The 21,886-nt window shown below is 46.3% G+C and overlaps 1 protein-coding gene across 5 annotated transcripts in view; it reads right to left on the bottom strand.

Annotated features, from left to right (window-relative positions):
* The window catches only part of HOOK3 (hook microtubule tethering protein 3), a 1,188,278-nt gene that overhangs the window by 984,840 nt on the left and 181,552 nt on the right, over window positions 1-21,886 (bottom strand). The window lies entirely within an intron of this gene.

Raw genomic sequence — 21,886 nt, 5'->3', positions numbered from 1 at the left:
TATCTTAACTCTAGTTTCAATTTTTTTAGTTCTGGAGAATACCAGGGTTTTTGGTGTTGTGGGCAGGATCTTAGTTCTTTAACCATTAAAGGGCAAATTTTGTCGGCAATATTGTTGGTGATATTAAACCAAGAGGTAAGGGCCGAGTCTACGTTAGATAGGTCTAGATTGTGTATGCCGTTGGTGAGATGGGAACTAAGGTCTTCAATGGAGCAAGGTTTTCTAAAGTGAAATGTAGTCTTGAGAGCGGGAGCTAGGCACGATTTTTCTTTTAAGGCGAGACTGGCGTTGATACGTGAGTGGTCTGACCAGGGGACCGGAGTACAGGTAGGGGATTCTGCGTAGGTGATGAGGGAATTTATAAAAATTAAATCCAGGGTGTGGCCTGCTTTATGGGTGGGGCTGGCTACGATTTGTTTAAATCCTATGGCCTTAATGGAAGATAGGAAGGCTTCGCAGGTAGGGGATAAAGGAACCGTGTTCAACATGGAGGTTGAAGTCCCCCAGTATAATGGCTGGGATGTCATTGTTTATGTGTTCTGCTATAAATTCTATGAGGGGGGAGGCGCTGTGGTCTAGTAGACCTGGAGGGGTGTAGACTAGGCAGACTTGTAATAGAGTGGATTTGAGGAAGCAGATTTCAAATTTAGGGGAGGTCAGAGATTAGTTTTAGTTCTTTTTTGGCAGCTAGGAAAAGACCACCGCCTCTTTTCTTGTGTCTAGGTAGAGATGATATCGTAAAGTTGAGTGGGGAGTTGATTGATGAGAACTATATCAGTAAGTTTAAACCAAGTTTCTGTTATGGCACAAATATCTGGTTGCTTGTCTAGTAGCAGGTCATTGAGGATAGGGTTTTTTTTTTTGACTAGTGTTTGTGAATTAATGAGAATGAGAGAGAGGGCAGAGAGGCTGAGGAATTGAGTGAGAGGGGAGATCATGATTGGCACTAGAGATCTTGTTTTGGGAAGGTAGAGAGTTGGAGTTTGTTTTTTGGGGTGCTGGCAAGGAGGTTTTGAGAGTGGGAATAGGATAGAATATCATGTCTGAAGGTGGGAGAGGAGAATATAGTAGTAAGAGGCGCTTGTAGATGCTTTGCCAGTGAGATAGGAGGCGGGTGTAAAGGCAGGGGCAGGTAAGTTAGGAATAGAGTTCCTAGTAGGGGGAAGAGGAGGGCAAGGATGGTGAAGGAAGTTGTTATCGTAATGATGAAGTGGGATGGGAGGGGGGAAGATAGTGTGTGATGGCTAATTATAAGGGGGTAGGCAGGAGGGGGTGAGGTGAGGAGAACAGTATAGCTAAATTATAGGAGCTGTAACCTGAGTCACAGAGTGGAAAGAAGGGAACAGTAGGATGGATCAGATTGCTGGAGGGCTATATGTAGCTAGGGGAGAGCACAAGGGGAGGCACAAAGGGGCGCACTAAGGAGCAGCTCTTTAGTCGTGCTCCTTCAGCACGCGGCACCGGAGGTAGGGAGCGCCTTTAAAGGACTAGGCCATTGCTCCGAAGTTGTCATGGCCGCGCTGGGCCTCCAATTGGCCGGGGGCACGGTCTGGGACGCAGGTCGACGGAGAGCCTCGCGGTCAAGATGAAGAGGCGATGAGAACAGGTGAGGGCCCTTACCCCGATGGGTTGCGCCGGTCGTGTGGGCCTGGAGCCATCTGGTCGCGAATAAGAAGTGCCGGAGGTAGGGAGCTGCCTTTAAATGGCTAAGCCGTCGCTCCAAAGTTGTCACGGCTGCGCCGGGCCTCCGGTTGGCCGGGGGGGGGGGCGTGGTCTGGAATGCAGGTCGAAGGTGGGCCTCGCAGTTGAAGGTGGGCCTCGCAGTCGTGATGGAAAGGCGGTGAGAACAGGTGAGGGCCCTTACCCCTGTGGGTCGCGCGGGCCTGGAGCCATCAGTCGCGAAGAGGAAGCGCTGGAGGTTGGGAGCTGCCTTTAAATGGCTAAGCCGTCACTCCAAAGTTGTCACGGCTGCGCCGGGCCTCCGGATGGCCGGGGGGCTCGGTCTGGGACACTTCAATGTACACTTCAAATGTACCCTTGAGAAACTGTATTTGCAAAACAACATTGTGGTTTGGGGCTTTTGTAGTATTCTTGTTCTGGCTGTCCATGTTGATAGATTTCAAAATATTTTTAATAAAGGATTTATATAAATACTTTTAATTAAGATCTGTTGTAAAATATCACTAAATCTTACAAGCAATGTGAAGGATTTTGTCTGCGTTTCTGGCACACACTCCCAACTGTAGTAAGGAGGCAAGTGGGGTCTGTGCTTTGACCACTATTTTTCAATGCTTTATCAAGCTATAAGTAGTAAATGCAGTATTGCCATATTTGTAAATGACAAAAATGTTTCACTATGCAGTTAAAGGATCACGGATTTTACAAAAGAATATGGACCTCTTAGGCAAAAAGACAGATATGGAGACATTTTCTTGCCTGTTAATTCTTGCCATTAGTCTTGCTACACCAGTTCACTAAATACAGATGGGTTATGTTCCCTTATCAGCACATAGAGGCAGAAACATTGTTTTTCCTTAGTGTGACATCACCACCCGTATTTAGAGATTGTGCAAATTGGTGGAAATCCAGTATCAATCTGACAAAGCCCTGAACAGACTAATATAAACTAGACTTTGGAAACCCAGAAATAAGAAAAAAATAAAGTGAGGAGAAAATCCTCAACAGTCTCTACCCCTGCCCCAGGAAATCAACCCTCAACAAGAAGAGAACAGAAGGGCGACAGCAGCTAACATTCAGGACGAAAACAGCAACAGAGAACGATCTGTAAAGTGAATACAAAGAAGCTTGTACTTCCCGTTGGGTCCTGGACTGGTGGAGAAGAGCAGCTAATGGAAAGAAAATTAACAAGTAAGAAAATGTCTCCTTCCAGTCCGTTCAACTATATCAGTCCAATCGATACAGGTGGTAAGTACCAAAGCTTCATAAATAGAGAGGGAAGAAATAAGGGCTGCTTTGAAAACTCCAGCCTTGAAGGCTGTCTCCTCCTTAACCGAAACAGCTAGCCTACAGTGTTTCACAAAGGTATGCAAGGATGTCAAGTCATCGTTCTACAAATTTCAACAGGCACAACAACAACTGCTTCTGCCCAAGAAAAAGACTGCACCCTCAGAGTGTGCATGGACCAATTCAAATGCTAGCGAGCACAAGTCAAACAATGGCTTCCTTGATCCAGCAAGCCAAAATAACTTTGGAGGCTGCTTCCCTCTTGCATGATCACTGAAATAAGATGAACAGTCTATCTGACTTTCAGAAGTCATTAGTCACTTCCTGATACCTCAGGAGGCAGGCATCCAAGTATCATACTCCCAGATTCCTTGTGCGAAAAGGCTTGAAAAGAAAAACTGATTGACATGGAACATGGATACCACCTCTAGGAGAAAGGAAGGTACTGGGCAGAAAGTAAATGCCTCCAACGAAATGGTAAAGAAGGGGGTCCCAGAACTTTTTGAATTCTCTAGATTTGCCTCAGGTTACTGAGAAATAGAGTGAGCTATTAGCAGCTCCTATCTCCTTGCTGAAAATACAGATGGCAACAAAGGCATGGCCGGGAGGGAAGTGCCCGGGCTAGGTGGGTATTCTACAGACTTTTCAAAAGATTTATACAAAATATTGCTCCTTTCTTGGTGCTGTTATATTTATTTATTTATTTAAAAACTTTTCTATACCGTTGCTAAGTTAAATACCATCGCAACGGTTTACATGTAGGCACATATTTAATGTAGGTAAAAGTGTACTATAGTACATTCTAACAGGTGCCGTCAAAGGTTCGGTTACAATATATCATTAAACAGACATTAGTGAAGTAGTTCCTGACCAATTGTACCAAGGTACTTACACCGGTAGTTTGTCACATCTAGTATTATCGTTATGCTTTATTGTGGTGTGGAGTTCATAGACTAATCTACTGTATAGTCCTCGGACTGTGTGTCGGTGCCTGTCTTTTCCTGAATAATTTCTCTCTATTTTCCTGTCTCTTTATAAAATGCTTGTTTAAAAAGCCATGTTTTTAAACGTTTCTTAAATGTCTTGAGATCACTTTGTAGTCTGATCTCTGGAGGTATTGTGTTCCAGATTATGGGTCCTGCTAGTGATAGGGCTCTTTCTCTCACTTGTGTCAGCCTTGCTGTTTTAACTGATGGGATGGTTAGGAGTGCTTTATTTGCTGATCGGAGGTTTCTGTGTGGAGTGTGTACCCGTAATGCTGTGTTTAGCCAATCTGCTTTCTCATCATAAATTAGTTTGTGAATGATACATAGGGTTTTGTATTTAATTCTATGTTCAATTGGTAGCCAATGTAACTCTGCTAGGGTTTCGGTTATATGGTCCCTCCTCCTTTTTCCGGTTAGTATTCTAGCTGCTGTGTTTTGAAGTATTTGCAGTGGTCTTAATGTTGTATTAGGTAGTCCTAACATAAGGGCATTGCAGTAATCTGTGCTGGAGAAAATTAGTGCCTGTAGTATTGTTCGGAAGTCATTTTGAGTTAGTAGCGGTTTAAGTTTTCTGAGGACCATGAGTTTTGCATAACCTTCCTTTACTTTTAGTGATATGTGTTGTTTCAGATTGATTTCAGGGTCCATTATTATTCCCAGGTTACGTACTTTTCCCGCTAGTTCTATTTTCTGTTTGTCTTTGAGTATTATTGAGCTTTGACTGATTTCAGAATTTTTTCGTTCTAAGTGTAGAAATTCTGTCTTATCAATATTAATTACAAGTTCCATTTGTGTCAATAGTTGTTTTATGATGCTTAGGTACATGTTGGCTAGGTTTAATGTTTTCTCTAGAGCAGACCTGGGCAAGGGGCGGCCCGCGGGCTGAATCCGGCCCGCCTACGGTCTGAATCCGGCCCGCCCACTGCTGAGAGCAGACGGGGAATGAGGCACGCTGCCTTCCCTTGCAGAGGGAAGGCAGCAGTTCATTCTCCGCTCCCTCGCTCCCCGATTGGCCGGCCAATCGGGGAGCGAGGGAGCGGAGAATGAACTGCTGCCGGCCAATCGGGGAGCGAGGGAGCTGCCGGCCAATCGGGGAGCGAGGGAGCGGAGAATGAACTGCTGCCGGCCAATCGGGGAGCGAGGGAGCTGCCGGCCAATCGGGGAGCGAGGGAGCGGAGAATGAACTGTTTTGTTTTTTTTTTTACAGCGTCCGGTGGGGGGAGGGAGTGACTCGAGCGAAGGCACGCTGCCCGATTGGCCGGTGCTGGGCAAGGCTTGCCCAGCACTGGCCAATCGGGCAGCGTGCCTTCGCTCGAGTTTCTTTCCTACATACCGGTATGTCACAGTTCCGCCTTTCGTGGTCTTTTTTCAGGGGTCCCCAACCACCAGTCCGCGGGAGTTTTTTGCCGGTCCGCGGCGCGCGCTCCCGGTCTCTCCCGCTGCCGCACGTGCTGGGCTGTCAGCACGTTCAAGCCCAGTGGTAACGGCAGCGGTGTTAGAAGTGTGGCACCCGCGGCTGGCCTTTTCTTCTTCCCGCGCCTGCACCCCCCTCCCGTGACCCGGAACAGGAAGTGATACTCGGAGCGGTGCGCGGGAAGGAGAAAGAGCCGTGCCGCGTCGGCTGCAGCGTCGGTCCCCGAGCAATTAAAGCAGCCGGTAATCGAGAAAGGAGACAGCAGCAGGAGCCTCCCGCGGCCGATGGGATTCTTCTTTCTTGGCCTGCGGGGGCTGCCGCAGCTCCCATTTGTGCTCGGGGGGGGGGGGGGGGGGGGAAGAGGAAGTGAGTAAGAGAGAGTGAGAAGCAGCCAGCCTGCGTGTGATTGAGAGCATGTGTGTGAGTGAGAGAAACTGGTCAGAGAGCTGATGTGTGTGTGTGTGTATGTGAGAGACAATGAAAGTGATTGCTCAGGGAGATGACTGATGTGTATGTGAGAGTGTGAGACATTGGTCAGGGAGGTGACTGATGTGTGTGTGTGTGTGAGAGAAAAAGCATGGAAGTGAGAAGTCTGGGTATGTGGGAAAGCATGAGCGTAAGAAGCCTGGAGTTGTGGGAGTGAGAAACCTGGGTGAGTGTGCATGCATGAGAGAGAGAGACTGCTTGGTAAGGAGACTGTGTGTGTGAGAGAAAAAGACTGGTGTGTGTGAATGTGAGAGAATGTGATTCAGGGAATGAGAAGCCTGTGCACGTGGAGAGTGAGCATGGAAATTAGAGAGACTGGTGTGTGTGTAACAGAGAGAAAGTGATTATGGGAATGAGAAGCCTGTGCATGTGAAGAGAGTGAGCATGAGAGTGAGAAACCTGGGTGTGTGTGAGACACAGCATGGGAAGGAGAAGCATGTATATCTGAAAGAGAACTTGGGAGTGGGAAGCCTGTGTGTGTGTGTATGCATGAGTGAGATCAGGTGACTGGTGTGTGTGTGTGTGTGTGTGTGTGTGAGAGAGAGAAAAAGTGATTATGGGAATGAGAAGCCTGTGCATGTGAAGAGTGAGCATGGGAGTGAGAAACCCGGGTGTGTGAGAGACACATCATGGGAGGGAGAAGCCTGTATATCTGAAAGAGAACATGGGAGTGAGAGACTGGTGTGTGTGTGTGTGAGAGAGAAAGAAAGTGATTTTGGGAATGAGAAGCCTGTGCATGTGGAGAGAACAAGCATGGGAGTGAGAGACTGGTGAGTGTGTGTGTGAGAGAGAGAGACAGAGAAAGTGATTATGAGAGTGAGAAGACCATATATGTAAGTAGAACACGGGAGTGGGAAGCCTGTGTGTGTCTGTGTATGGCATGAGAGAAACTGTTCAGGAAGGTGACTGGTGTGTATGTGCCAAAGACTGTTTGGGAGATGATTGGTGTGTGAGAGACAGAAACTGGTCATGGGGGCATGACTGGTATGGTGTGTGTGTGTGAGAGACATGGGCACTAAGGAAGAGGACCATAAGTATAGAGCTTAGCTTCTACTGCTGCTTCTGGTGTGTGCCACGGCCTGCAGGGAAGGGGAGTAGGAGAGCTGCTGGAGGGGGTAAGTAAAGGTGGCTTTAAGTTTATTTTTCTTGACTGCCATTTTAATTGTGTGATGTCTGCTTTTTTGAAATATTTTATTGGTGTTTGGAGAATGTTTAATAGTTTTTATGAGTTTTTAATTGTTGGATGTTATTCTGTTCATAGCTGTTTTGAAACATTTATTCTGCTTATTAGCATAGTTTTACAATTATTTCTGTGTGGGGATCTATAGTGCTTGCTAGTTCTGTTTTCCTAATAAGAGGTGTATTGGTTTTTAGGACCTGATTTAATATTTGTAGTGTTGCCTTTTCATAGATAGGGTTGCTCCTGTTTGAGTGTAACTGTGTGCGGATTAGTTTATGTGCATTACTACAGATCCTGGGAGTATGTTAGGTCGGTTCTGTGTCTGTTACCGAGATGAGATATTTTGCTAGCATGTAAGCGTTTGTATCGGTCTTATTTGTTGTGTTTTCTCAGAGGACATGCATTGGTGGTAAACTGATGTCTTTTCATAAGTAGGGCTATTGAGAACTGAGTTAATTATATTAGTCCGGCCCTCTAAAACCATCCCAATTTCTCATGCGGCCCCATGGGAAAATTAATTGCCCACCCCTGCTCTAGAGTGTCCTCTATGGGTAGAATTAGTTGAATATCGTCGGCGTAAATGTAGTGTATAATTCCTAGCCCTGCAAGTAAGTGGCATAATGGCAGCATGTATATGTTAAAAAGGGTCGCAGATAGGGCTGATCCCTGTGGAACTCCTGTTTTGAGATTAATTTTTTCTGACAATGTATTGTTGATCTGAACTTGGAAACACCTGTTTTTTAGGTATGAATTGAACCATTTTAGTGTTAGGCCATGTAATCCGATTTCTTCCAGTCTATTTAGTAGTATTTTATGGTTTACTGTGTCAAAGGCTGCCGATAGGTCAATCATTAGTAGAATATAGTGTATAACATCACTGGAGAGCATGAAATAGTATTGAGAGACTTGGCAGATGCCACTATCTTTTTGATATATAAAGAAGGTAGGAATTGGAAGAAGTGTGGATCATAAGCCTATCTTGCTCCTTAATTCAGATTTAAAAATATTAGCCAAGGTTTTACAGTTATGACTGGAACAGATTTTCCCTTCTCTGGTGCATAAGGATCAAACAGGGTTCATGAAGGATCAAGTATCTATGTTTAATACCAGAAGAATGTTTAATATTTTACACATGGCCAAGAGATGGGGTATTACAGGCTTGATTGTCTCTCTAGCTTTCATAGCCCTTTTTGTTCACTGTTCTTCAGCATGCAGGTTTGCTGGACAGATTTATGTCATGGATTAAAGCCATGTATGCCAGACTAAGACCCCGTAAACTAGTTAATGGCTCGCATTCTTCGTAAATAAGCAAAGCACACGATACCCGGCAGGGCTGCACCTTCTCACCATTTCTATTTGTCTTGGCCATAAAACTAGTGGCTAAAGCTATCAGGTCACAGCTGGGGTTTATGGGAATGCAAGTAGGAAAGGCTGAACGCAAAACCTCCCTTCTATGTTGATGTCATTCTCCAAACCTCTCTAGTCCAGCTCTAATAGAACTCTTGCAGAAGTATGGCACCCTAGCAGGATTCAAAATTAACTGGGACAAATCTGAGATATTTCCCCTTAGGACACAAGGGAACAACCCCTGACTGCATGACACTTTCGGTTGGCTGCAACTGGTTTTAAATACTTGGGGATTTATATTACTAGAGACTATAGGAATCAGTATAATTATAATGTTGTGGCACTTCTCAATAAAATAAAACAAAATATACAGGAGTGGGTCAATCTGCTCATATCTTAGGCAGGCCGAATAAACTTAATGAAAATGAATTTGCTTCCTAAATTATTGTACTTGTTTCAGCATATATGCCGTGCTCTATACCACTAAGAGTGTTTGAAGAGTTACACGGCTATATGGCTAAATGTTTCTGGAGACAAAAGCAGGCACAAATAAGTTTATGACAGTTGTGGATGCCCAAAAAGCAAGAAGGAATGGCACTGCCCAATTTAAAAATTTATTATTGGGCTGCTAGATTGACATGTTTAAAATCTTGGGATGGACATGTGGATACCCCTTGGGTGTCACTGAAGCAGTTACAGAGAGAAGTGGCAACTCTGGAAATATTTATTTATTTATTTATTTAACATTTTTATATACCGGCATTCGTAGGACACATCATGTCGGTTCACAATTAACTGAGAAAGGAAATTACATTGAACAAGGGGGGTTTAACTGGGAGAATTGGATAATAATTGGATAAAAGGAACAAGGTAAAAAGCGAAGAACGAGAGAAAAGAGAAAGCAAGCATGGATAACTTAATTGGAAAGATATGGGTATCTTATTATTATTATTATTATTCCCATAATATGGTAATATTGCCATTTCTCCCAAGAAAATCCCTGATTAACACAGTGTAAGTAGGGGGGAGTCCTATTCTGGTGCACACTCAAGGTATGGATGCAAATGATTTATGGGCATGCAGTAGGTGGTCATATCGCATCTCTCCAATATATGGGAATGCCCAAATTTCAGAGTTGTATCTTTACAAAGGAGTTCAAGGAATGAAGGCAATTGGGCCATTAACATTGCCCAACTTTGGGATGATATTGGCCTCCAATCTTTTAGTGATCTCAGTGATGAGTTTGATTTACTGGTCCATATGTATGCAAAATATCTGCAGCTGCGACAAGCGCTGGCAGGCCTCCTAGATAGGTCAGTGCCCCCTCACTCCTTGAATAGAATGGATATATATATATATATATATATATATATATATATATATATATATATAGGGGCATCCTGATTGGTAAATTTGGGGCAGAAACTTCATCAGCTCTGATTGAGAAATGGAATGTAAACTTGAATGTTACTTATGATTATAAAGTATGGAAGATGTGTGTATCTGTTGGTCTATTATAACAATGAAAATGAATAAACATAAATACTAAAAAAATAAAGTATGGAAGACTATTTGGGCTGCTGCCCATCATAGTTTCATATACACTAAACGTGCTGCGTTAATGATTCGGTTGTTACAAAGAACCTACCACACGCCCGTATTTTACAATATACACAACCTCAGATGCAGCTTGTTGGAGGGGATGTGGTGAAACAGGAATGCATATGTGGTAGAGTCCTACACTTCTGGACACTCGTTACACAAGAAATTGCCAACATTCTGGGCTTCCCAGTGTATATAATGCCATTTACAGGCCTGTTGGTGAGATCAACTGGGTCATCAATCCCACGAAAATATAGGTCACTAGTTAGTCAGCTCTTACTGGCGAGCAAGTTTACAATCGCCACCTTTTGGAAATACAGTACCTAGACTGAACGCTTATGGTATGCAATAAAAAACAAGAGCTTTAAATATCAGAAGATAAGGAGTATATATCATGAATAATGTAATGTAGGAAAGTCATTTGTATTCTTTGAATGGGGGGTGATATCTAATGGCCTGGAATGCTGCAAATTTGTTTTGTCTGGTATGCTATATTATGTTCATGTAAGTAATATTTATTTTGGATTCCACAAAGTTATAAAGAGGGGGGGAGTTTGTTTTGTTTTTTAATGAAGGGGGTTCCAGCAGGACAAAATGATTTTATGCAATATGGCGAGCAGAGCAGACAACTAGAAAAACAGTCTTCACAGAGATTCTTACGTGTTGCATGCCTCAATGGCTAATCTGGTCCTGAGGGCCTTAGTGTAAGATCCCACTGGGGAACTAAAGGCCTTATAGGACGATGCAACCTCTGGATGCCCCCCCCCCCCCCCAAAAAAAAAACACAAAACATCCAGGTGGGCCACTACTAAAATGCCAGCAAGACGGCCTTAGTAACAAACCAAGGCCATTTCCAGTACCCTCGAAGAATTCAGGGCAAAACTTTTTCTAGCCCTTCTGCAAAAAGGCTAGAATACAGAGAATATTGGAGTTCCAGGGAGATTTCACCCGCTCCACAGGGAAGACCTCAAATATGCACTAAACTTCATAAGTCATTTCCTTTCAAAAGCCATGCCTTAAGATAACACAAAGCTGGAGACTCCATGATAAATGAGGCCTTGCATCAAGATATCAGGTGCAGATAGAAGTTGCAGAGGGTGTTCGATCTACAGTTGCATCAGATCTACATACCAAGGTTTCTGAAGCCAACCCAGAGCCACTAGACTGGTTTACTTATTTTTCAGCTCGACTCTGCTAATGAGAGGCCAAAAGGGAAAGACGTAGAGAAGTCACCCTGGATGCCAAAGCTGAACCAAGATGTCGATGGCCGAAGCGCTGGACTCTCTTCTCTGACTATAAGTGATGAACCGTGCATTCCTTTGACTCGCCAACAGTTCCATGTGAAGGAGCCCTCACCAAGCGGTTATAAGGTGGAAAGCCTCCTAGGTGAGCTCCCACTTCCCTGGATCCAGGTTTCTACTGAGGAAGTCCACTTGTTCATTCTCCTGACCTGCAATGTGGGCTGCTGACAACAGGTGAAGATTCCACTCTGCCCACAGAAGAGCAGATCAGTCTCCTCAAAAACTTCTCGATGCCTGATACCTCCCTGTCTGTTCATATGCACTACCGCAGTCACATTGTCGGAAAGCACTCTGTCTGCCTTGTCTCAAAAGATGGGCAGAAAAAGACATAGCAAATTTGATCACCCTGGCCTTCAATCTGTTTATTTAATGCAGATAATGAGCCCCTCAACACGTCAGGTTCACATTTGTCATGACTAGGATCCAAGGAGGAGTCATCAGGCTGACACCCCCTCCCCCCCCATCCGGTAAGAGGCTGTAAACATCCACCAGTGAAGGGGGCCCTTCACTAAATGCGGCAGAGGAAGATTGATGATATAATCTTGCAACTAAGGAGACCTGCAAGACAGGAGTAAGAACTTGGGGGGGGGTGGGGGGAGGAGTCATGTTAACTCTGGACCATGGTACCATATCTACAGCCATCAAGCCAAGAAGCTGGAGATATTTATTTTATTTATTTATTTACTTTTATATACCAGTGTTCGATTTTACATATCACATCGGTTTACATTTAAACAAAATTTGCAGGAACTTATGCGTTACCTTTGTCAAATACATTAAACATTTAAATATGGGGATTGTTAACAAGGGATATAAAAGAACATGGGGAATGGCTAACACTACGGGATGCACGAAGGGATGCACAAAGGGGAGTGCCCCTTCAGCGCGCGATGCCTGGTGTTCTGGCGCCGTTTAACGTCCGTCACAGTCCTCATTGACATCAGAGGGGGCGGGTCTCCCAATCAAGGATCACACACTGCCCCTCCCCTCTCAGTTCCAGATTTATTCTTTCACTTTTTTTTTCTTTTTTTCTGTCTTTCTCATCACTGTTAGTTATTTCAGGGAGCCCGGTGGTGATGGTGTGTGGCATTCCCTGTGCGCAGGCACCCGGTGTTCTGGTGCCATTTAATGTCTGTCACAGTCCTCAGTGACATCAGAGGGGGGGGCGGGTCTCTCAATCAAGGATCACACACCGCCCCTCCCCTCTCAGTTCCAGATGGATTCTTTCACCTTTTTTTCTTTCTTTCTGTCTTTCTCATCACTGTTAGTTATTTCAGGGAGCCCGCTGGTGATGGTGTGTGGCATCCCTGTGTGCAGGCACCCGGTGTTCTGGCGCCGTTTAATGTCCGTCACAGTCCTCAGTGACATCAGAGGGGGGGGCGGGTCTCCCAATCAAGATAAATCCCAAGTCTTCGGAGAGGTCAGAGAGATCAGCCTCTGAACCTGTTCAATCAGCTTGTTCGCTCTCTCAACTGTAAGAAAGGCCAAGCCCAATTGAGTATTGAAGCACCCCGAAGTATTCCAGAGACTGAGCAGGATGAAGGTTGCTCTTAAATTGATCACAGAGCCCAAGTTTTCTAAAACCTAAACAGTTTCCTGGGAATATTTTGCTCTAATCAACTAATCATCCAAATACCAATGGACCAAAGCACTTTCTTGTGTCAAGAACACTTCCACAACTACCATGACCTTGGTGAAAATCCATGGCACTTACTGCCAGACTGAAAGAAAATGCCCAGAAAATGGTCCTGCAGAATACAAAAAAGTTAAGTTATCTCTGGTCTACCTGTCTGATGGAAATATGAAGAAAAGCCTCCAGCAGATCCAGAAAGCAGAGATACTCTGTCGCACCACCATGAGCATTGAGAGTAGAGTTTCCATGCAGAAATGTGAGAACCTCAGACTGCAGCTCACCCCTGTGGTCTAGGATAGGTCAAAACGAACAATCCTTCTTTGGCACCACAAAATAAATCAAGTTCTGGCCAAAACTTTCTTCCAAGATGGGAACTCTGACTATCTCTCTCAAAACTGGAGGTGTATACCAGAGTCTTGCTGACTGCCCGCTGCTTTGTTTCTGATGGGCAGGGGGAAACTATAAAAGTATCAGAAACAGATACATCTAGGCAAATCATGTCCGATACCCACTGGTCTAAAGTTCGGGCCTACTCCCAATAAAAATATTGAAGACAACTGCCTACAGGCGTTACCAGAAAAACCGAAGGAGCTGGATGTGTCTTGTCTTCTATTTCAGAATTCTCAAAACAATTGGTTGTTGCCCTCGAGGACTGCAAACTCTGAAAGGAACAACAGAATGACTGCTTAGCAGGCCTGTATCGCCTGGAATCCCAGAACTGTGCTCTACTTCTGCAGAGTCTATAGAAGGTCTTACCTTCCAGGAGTCTTATAGACTTCGGCTCATACAGATTCTTAACAAAATGCTCCAGATCTTCTCCAAAGAACAGCATACTCTTGGAAAGGAAGCTTCCCCAAGTGAGACTTGGACCAGAAATCTGCCGCCCAGTTATAGAACCACAGTAGGTGCCTGACAGCCACACAATGACAGACCTAAGAGCATCATACAGAGCATCCACTAAAAAGACTGCAGCCAATTCCATGTGCGCCTTTTCTTTTCTGTCTGGAAGTTGTTGAATCCAGTGCAACAGAACCCTAACCACCAAGGCTGAACAATAACATTTGTACCACTGGGAACAAAAGTGAACAAATGTTTCAAGGGAAGCTCGATTTTTCTATCCTGAGGGTCCTTAAGAGATGTACTGCCTTCCACCAATATTGTAGTACATCTAGTAACCAAGGCATTTACCCATGGAATCTGGAAAAGATACTGAACTACCAACTGAGGAAGATTATATAGCTTCTGCAAGCTCTTAATCCCCCAGGAGCAGATTCCAGTGATTCCTACTTGGACAAGACCATTTCCTCCACTTGTAGTGGTCTTATGGACCCCTCGATAATAGGTTCCCAAATGGAAGGATCCTCTAGACAGAATCAAGCAGCCACCTGGTCACCTCTTTTCTATGGAAAAGGCATGAGAGTCATCTTCCCTATCAAGCTGGAGCTCCCCTTCCTCCAGAGAAGCGCAGCTAGTAAATTTAAGGGTTCCTCAAGATCCTCCTGCTTCCCTTCCTAAACAGAGTCAGGGCTTCCTAAGATCCATTTAGGGTGCTTAGGAGGCCCCCTGGAATGTGAGCAACACTTTATTGTCCTCTGGAAGGGGCCCGAGAAATGACTTAGGCCTCTTTATGGCACAGAAGACCTGGTGGAGGAACTGGAAAAACTCAGGAGAAAAGTCTCTCACTTCTTCAGAAGGAGCCAATGAGACCACTGTAGAAGGGGCAGAAGTGACCTGAATGGGCAGATTCACAACTGGAGCCAGGACTGGAGGCGCCTCTGTGCCCACACCAGAGCATGCTGACTCAAGAGGAGAATGGCTGCCACCTGCAAGAAGTGATAACAAATGGCTGTCACACCTGAGTTTTCCCACCATGGCCTGAGCATCCAAATGCCTTCTCCTGCTGCATGGATCTGAACCTCATCCCTCATAGCCAACTGTTCCCCAGCTCCTGCTGACAAAGGACCTGCAATCCCTCCAATCCAAGTCCGCAATTCTGCCTACCTGCATGCAGGGCAAGCACAAGGGCTCCTGAGGTCAGACCTTTCCCATTGGACCTAACACACAGTAGCCACATAAGTCACCACTCTCTTCTCAGGCTCTACTTACAAGGCTGCAAATGTCAAGCATGATCTCTGCACTACTCAACACAAATCAAGAAAGGCCAGTTCCTGTGCACACGCTAGCTGTGGAGAGAAGCCCCGACAGACTTCTACTGTTGAACTCTGCCTTTTTTTTTTTTTTAAGAATTGGAGGTCTCCAGGGAGACGACAAGGGAGGGAGAAAGGATTATTACTCTCAACAGAATTTCTCCACAGACCAAGAAGGAAATGTCTTGTTTTGGTACAAGTAGCTTTTCCCCCTCCACCCCAGGTACTACCTAGTCTCCTCTGAGACTGGGAGTAGATTAAGGTGGTCTCACACTACTGGGGCAAACCAAACACCTGGCCCCAGTCTCTTTCAGAACTTCAATCCAGATCCTGCTGCACCACCACTCTTCCTACCATCTGCTGGATGCAGAGAATACTGGATTTCCGCCAAGCTGCACTACCTCTAAAGTACCGATGATGTCACACTAGGGAAAAAAATACCTCCATCTGCTGGTGAGCGGGTGGGGGTATAACCCACCTGATTTGACTGGACTGATATAGCTGGACAAAGTGAAAATGACTTTTTTTGAGAGCAAATGTAAGAATGTATTTAGTGCCCGAGCAAGAAAGAGACTTACATACATTAACTGATAAGTTGGAAAAGTCTGCAACAAAGCCAAATAGCAGTACCTAAAGATGGGCACACATGGTTGTGCATTAAATGGACTACTGGCCAAAAAATTTCAAAAGTATTTGATTAGAGACAGGAAAAAAGTATAGGAAAAGTATTAGTCCAGGAACTTATACAGATGGAAATAAACAAGTTTGCTTACCGTAAACGTTGTTTCCGTAGATAGCAGGATGAATTAGCCATGCTGTCATGGGATCTGTCCATCAGGTCCGGGAGGCGGAGCTTGATAAAGCAGAGGTTGATTTTTGTATCCTCTGCGCCTGCGTGTGTGTGTTCCCACGCAGGCAGATCTACTCTCCTCAGTCTGTGATTAAGCAGTTGAAGTGTTTGAAGTACTGTGATTGCCAGGGTGGCGGGCGGGTCAGCATGGCTAATTCATCCTGCTATCTACGGAAACAACGTTTACGGTAAGCAAACTTGTTTTTTCCCGTCGATAGCAGGGCTGAATTAGCCATGCTGTCATGGGAGTCACAAGCTCCCAAATATATGATCGGAGTGGCAATCACTTATTATGTTCTGTTGCAGATTGTAGGACCGTGCGACCCAAACTAGCATCTGCTGACGTTTGCTGATCTAGGCAATAATGTGTAGTGAAGGTATGTAAGGAAGTCCAAGTAGCTGCCTTACAAATGTCTACTGGTTGAATGTTTCTGAGATGAGCCCAAGATGTCGCTAGGGCACGAACTTGGTGAGCTTTTGGCTTACATGAGAGAACTTCATTACTTTTGTCATAGCAGAACTGAATACATTGGACTATCCAGCTGGAAATAGTTCGTTTGGAGACTGATTGTCCAGGTGCTTTAGGATCGAAAGATAGAAAGAGTTGTGATGGGCGTGTCGAAGAAGACGTCCTATTTCTGTAATAAGCGAGTGCTCTCTTACAGTCCAGGGTGTGAAGCAAAGCTTCCCTTGGCGTTGTATGTGGTTTTGGAAAAAACGTAGGAAGTTCTATACTCTGATTAAGGTGAAAAGCAGACACCACCTTCGGTAAAAAGGAAGGGTGAGTTCGAAGAACCACCTTTTGGTGAAAGAACTGTAAGTAAGGTTCATAGTGTACTAGTGCTTGCAACTCACTAACTCTTCTAGCCGATGTGACTGCTACGAGGACTACCACCTTCCAGGTAAGGAATTTTAAGTGTGCTGATTCCATAGGTTCAAACGGAGGAAGCATGAGTTGTTCCAATACTATATTAATATTCCACGGAACCGGTGGTTTGGTCGTGGGGGGTCTGATATGTAGTAGACCCTTGAGGAAACGGGCAAGCAAAGGGTGAGTTGCTATAGAGCCTTGCTTATAGGACTTGTGGTAGGCCGCGATGGCACTGAGATGGACTCTAATCAAAGTCGTGCCTAGGCCTGTTTCAAATAATGAATGAAGGTAGTCTAGCAACCGTTGTGGCGAACAGTCCATAGGTGATACCTGTTGGGCTATACACCATGTAGTATACCTTTTCCATTTATATTGGTAATTGCGTCGGGTAGAGGGTTTCCTAGATTCCATTAGGATACGCTGAGCCTGAAAAGAGACGTTTTGTTCCGTTAGCACCCACCTGTCAATCTCCACGCCGTCAAGTGTAGGGACGAATGCAGTGGGTGTAACAGCCTTCCCTGGTCCTGCAATAGCAGATCTGGGCGTTGTGGCAGTCGTATCGGCGTGTCGCTGGAGAGGTGCAGTAGGTAACTGTACCAGGGTTGTCTCGGCCAGGCTGGAGCAATGAGGATCATCTGAGCCTTGTCCAGTATGCATTTTTGAATTGTTCTGGTGATCAAGGGAATGGGCGGAAACGCATATAGCAGTCCCGCCGTCCACGGAATGAGGAAAGCATCCTGTACCATCCGGAACTGGCTTGGACGAATTGAACAGAACTTTGGAAGCTGTGCATTGAGTTCCGTCGCAAATAAGTCTATCCGTGGCGTGCCCCATTTGGCAAAAATGCTGAGCACTACCTCCCTGTTGAGGGACCATTCGTGTGGGTGGAAGATTCTGCTCAATCTGTCCGCTCTCGTGTTCGCTATACCTGGCAGGTATGTGGCCTGGAGATGTATGCAGTGCTGGTGCGCAAATTGGAAGATGAGTAACGCTTCCTTGCAGAGGGTCCAGGAGCCCGAGCCTCCTTGCTTGTTGATATAGAACATCGCAACTTGACTGTCTGTGTAGACCATGACTCTTCGTCCTTTCAGAAATTGCTGAAAGGCCTGGAGAGCGTTGCGAATCGCACGAAGTTCCAGCAAATTTATCTGCATCGTTTGTTCCGTTGATGACCAAAGACCCTGTGTCTCGTGGACCTCTAGATGTGCCCCCCAACCTTTCCGAGAGGCGTCTGTTGTTAGAACAGAATCGTGCATTGGCTGTCTGAATAGAGCTCCCTTTACTAATGTGGACGGGAGGAGCCACCAGGTTACATCCCTCTTCATTTCTGCGGTGAGGGCAATTACTTGCGTGAGTGGTTGGGAGTTTTGACTCCATTGTCGTTTGAGTCCCCACTGTAGCCGTCTCATGTGTAACTTGGTGTTCAGCACTAAGAAATTGGCGGCTGCCATGTGGCCAAGAAGAATTAGGATTTGTCTGGCCGACGAGGTTGGTCTCGGTAAGAGGTCGTGCAGAAGCTTCTGCATTTGCACTTGGCGGTCCTGTGGCAGATATGCCCTGGATTGGGTGGTATCTAGATACGTTCCTATGAATTGTAGTTGTTGTGTCGGCGTTAGGTGAGACTTCTTGAAATTTACCACTAATCCTAGTTGATGTAAACAATGAAGTATTTGATTGAGATGGCAGAGAAGGCGGTCCTGCGATGGCGCTACTACTAGCCAGTCGTCTAGATAAGGGAAAATTGTCATCCCCCGTTGTCTGAGATGAGCCACCACCACTACCCATGCACTTGGTGAACACTCTGGGTGCCGCTGATAACCCGAAGGGCAGTACTCTGTATTGGTAGTGCTGCTGCTTGCAAGTGAAGCAAAGGTACTGCCAAGAAGAAGGATGGATTGGAATGTGAGTATATGCATCCTTCAGGTCGATGGAACACATCCAATTGTTGGGTTGCAGTAAGGGTAGGATCGATTTCAGGGATACCATTTTGAATTTCTCTTTTATCAGACATTTGTTGAGTTCCCTGAGATCCAGAATGGAAATATGGGGAATAGAATCCTCGATTGTAGCTGTTCGAGGGTAATCGCACTATTGCCTTCTGTTGGCAAAGGTGTAATATCTCCGTCTGGAGTTGTGGATGGTCCCGGGACGGCCTGAGGGCTAGGACGTGTGGGAGATTTGGTTTGGACTGAAATTGAAGCCGATAACCTTGAATTACAATGTCCAATACCCATTGATCCGATGTTATTTGATCCCAAAACGCAACACGGGCTTGGATTCTTCCTGGCGGCGAAGGGGTGAGTGATGGTGGCTGCAGGCTCAAAAAGACTGAGAGGCTTTAGGAGCAGCTGACTGCTGTTGCGGTTGTTGGCGTAGCGCTCGTGGCCTGCCTCTGCGGGGCAGATTAGATTGTTGTTGTTGATGCTGCTGCCTCTGATATGGTTGATACGCCTGGTAGGTTTGAGATCGGTATCCTGGATATTGACGGAAAGGTCTTCTTCCGTAGGCGGATCTACGTTGGTAAGGATAAACCCGTTTCAACGGATTATAATGTGTTTGAGAGTGAAGGGATTGAACCGCCAACGCCTCCTCCTTAAGTTTACCGACTGTTTCCTATAACTTTGCCCCAAATAGGTGATCACCGGCACAGGGGAGGTTGGCTAGTTTCCCGTGCACATCGTCTCTGATGGAGCTGGATCGAAGCCATGCCGTTCTACGAGCTGCTATGGCTGTCGCTGAAGCTCTTGAGGAGGTCTCCATACCTTCATAGACTGATCGGAGCAGGTGTCTGGAACATTCCTCCATATCATGTAGGGTTTGAGGTGTTTGTGCACCTACAGTCGAAAGGAATCCTTTAGTTGCCTGGATGCAGTCATACAAATATTGCACCATATAAAATTGGTGGTGCATAATGCGTGTGGTAAGCATCGAGTTTTGGTATATTTTTCTTCCCACTTCATCCAGATACCGATTGTCCCTACTTGGCGGATAGGTAGTATGGATTTTTGGCTTCTTAAACCGCTGCATAGCGGACTCGACAACCACTGATTCATGTGGTAGTTGTTGCATGGTATATGGAGCTTCTTTTTTGATCCTAAATTTAATATCGGATTTCCTGGATACTGGTTGTATAGTTTGAGGAGTTTCCCAAGACTTCAATAGTAGTCGATGGAGTAGGTCATGAGGCGGGAGCGTGGTTGGTTCTCCCGGCACATCGAAAATGTTCAGAAGCCCCAACGTCTCAGCTCTGGGGTCAGGATCTTTTTGAATTTGCAGGTGAAGGATCTTTCCAATCTTTTCCAAAAACTTCGGATAGGAGAGATGTTCCGGAGGTGAATACGGCTCCTGTTGACCTTCTGGAGGGTCGGAGGGAAACCCTGTTGATGAAGTAGGGGAGTCCAAAAAGGAGTCGTCAGGTTCATGTGATACCGAAACCGCCGGAGAAATCGAGATAGCTCGTTCTGCGAGGGGAGATTGTTTGTCACTAATGTCCTCGAAAGGGTCCGAAGATCCCTGATCTTGCGTGGGGCCTGCGTTATCCTTGTCTAAGATAAAGGACTTTTGAATGGTTTCATAAAATCCTGACAAGGATTGAGACAGTTGCCAAAAGGCATCCTTTGTGGCCTGTGGCATCACTTTTGGTGCTATGTGCACTTGTTGATCTTTCAGAGGACTAGATGGAGGGTGTGGGTGTTCCCGTCCACACCCTGAACCTGGAGAAGCGTGCGAGGATGTGAGATATATCGGGGAGTCGTGGTCCTTGCGTTGGGACAACCGTGAGGATCGAGACGTGGAAGAGCTGATTTCCCTATGTCCCCGATGCTTATGTCTATGGCCCCAGTCTGGATCCAGTTTCCTTTCCCTGCCATGAAGAGAAGCTGAATCATGTGAAGAGGTATGAGTTCTCCGGGAATCGTGTGAAGAGGAACTTGACCTCCTATGTTGAGAACTGCGTGAAGTGGAGCTGTGAGCGTCCGATCTTTTGCGTTTGTGACTCCCCTTCTGCGTTACAGCTAAAGAATACAATTTTGGATCTTTGTTAGTAGGTAACGACACAAACAATCCTTCTTGCTCCTTCGTCTGCTGCCGTGGTGGAAGGAGGAATGCATCCTTAGAAGAAGCTAGTGTCTGCCTTACTATGTGCGGCTCCGGCTCTTGTATCGGCGCCGTTTGGCCTTCCGATCGCATTGGGGTCTCAGGCGCTGTATGGCGTTTCGGTTCTCTATGGCGTTTCGACGCCGTGTGGCTTCCCGGCGCCGTGGTACCCCTGGGCGCCTTATGCCTTTTCGGCGCCGTGTGACCTTTCGGCTCCTTTTGGCTGTTCGGCGCCGTATGGCTCTCCGGCGTCTTGTGGCTTTTCGGCGCCGCTAGGTCATCTGGCACCGTGCGGCCTTCCCGCGCCATATATTTGTCCGGCGCCGTATGTGGTTTCGGCGCCCTGCCGACTTTCGGCGCCGTAATGGTTTTCGGCGCCGGCGCAATCTTCGGCTTCGTACGATCTAGCGTCTTGGAAGACGCGTCTCTCGGGCCCTTAACTGTCGGCGCCAACATATGCCCCTGTTTCTCCGGTGCCATGGAGGCGTGCAAGGCCGGCGCCGACTCCTTTAATGATGTACGGCGCCGTTTCTGCGCTTCCTGCCCCGTTTCTCCCGAAGGGCGCGGTGATCTGGGCCCTAGTTTCGGCGTCGTGTGGCGCGAACCGTCATTACGTCTATGAGGCGATCTGCCTCGCTTCGAGCCTCTACTGGACGTCGATTGACTAGCGGATTTTCGGCTGTGAAGGGTTGCAGGGCCCTGCTCCCCTGTTACCTGGCTATCCGAAAGAGCCTTAGGTGCCGAATATTTCACCTTCTTCACCGGTCCCGGTGAAGAATGGGCCTCCGAAGCCTCAGGAGTGCTTAGGAGCTCTTGAAGTCTGTAGGCCCTTTGTCTTTTCACCCTGGGGGACATTTTCGCACAAAACTCACAGTTAGACACATCGTGTGCGCTGCCGAGGCACCGGTCATGCCCGGTGACCGACATCACCCGGTTGCAGCGGCAGCATTTAAACCCGCTCTTGGACATGAGGAAAGTCTTGGCTCCGCGTGCGATCCCGCGCGCGGAAA

This window comes from Rhinatrema bivittatum, chromosome 1 (assembly GCF_901001135.1).
Source record: "Rhinatrema bivittatum chromosome 1, aRhiBiv1.1, whole genome shotgun sequence".
Taxonomy (NCBI): domain Eukaryota; kingdom Metazoa; phylum Chordata; class Amphibia; order Gymnophiona; family Rhinatrematidae; genus Rhinatrema; species Rhinatrema bivittatum.
The sequence above is the reverse complement of the archived record's forward strand: the minus strand, read 5'-3'. Positions and strand labels throughout refer to the sequence as shown.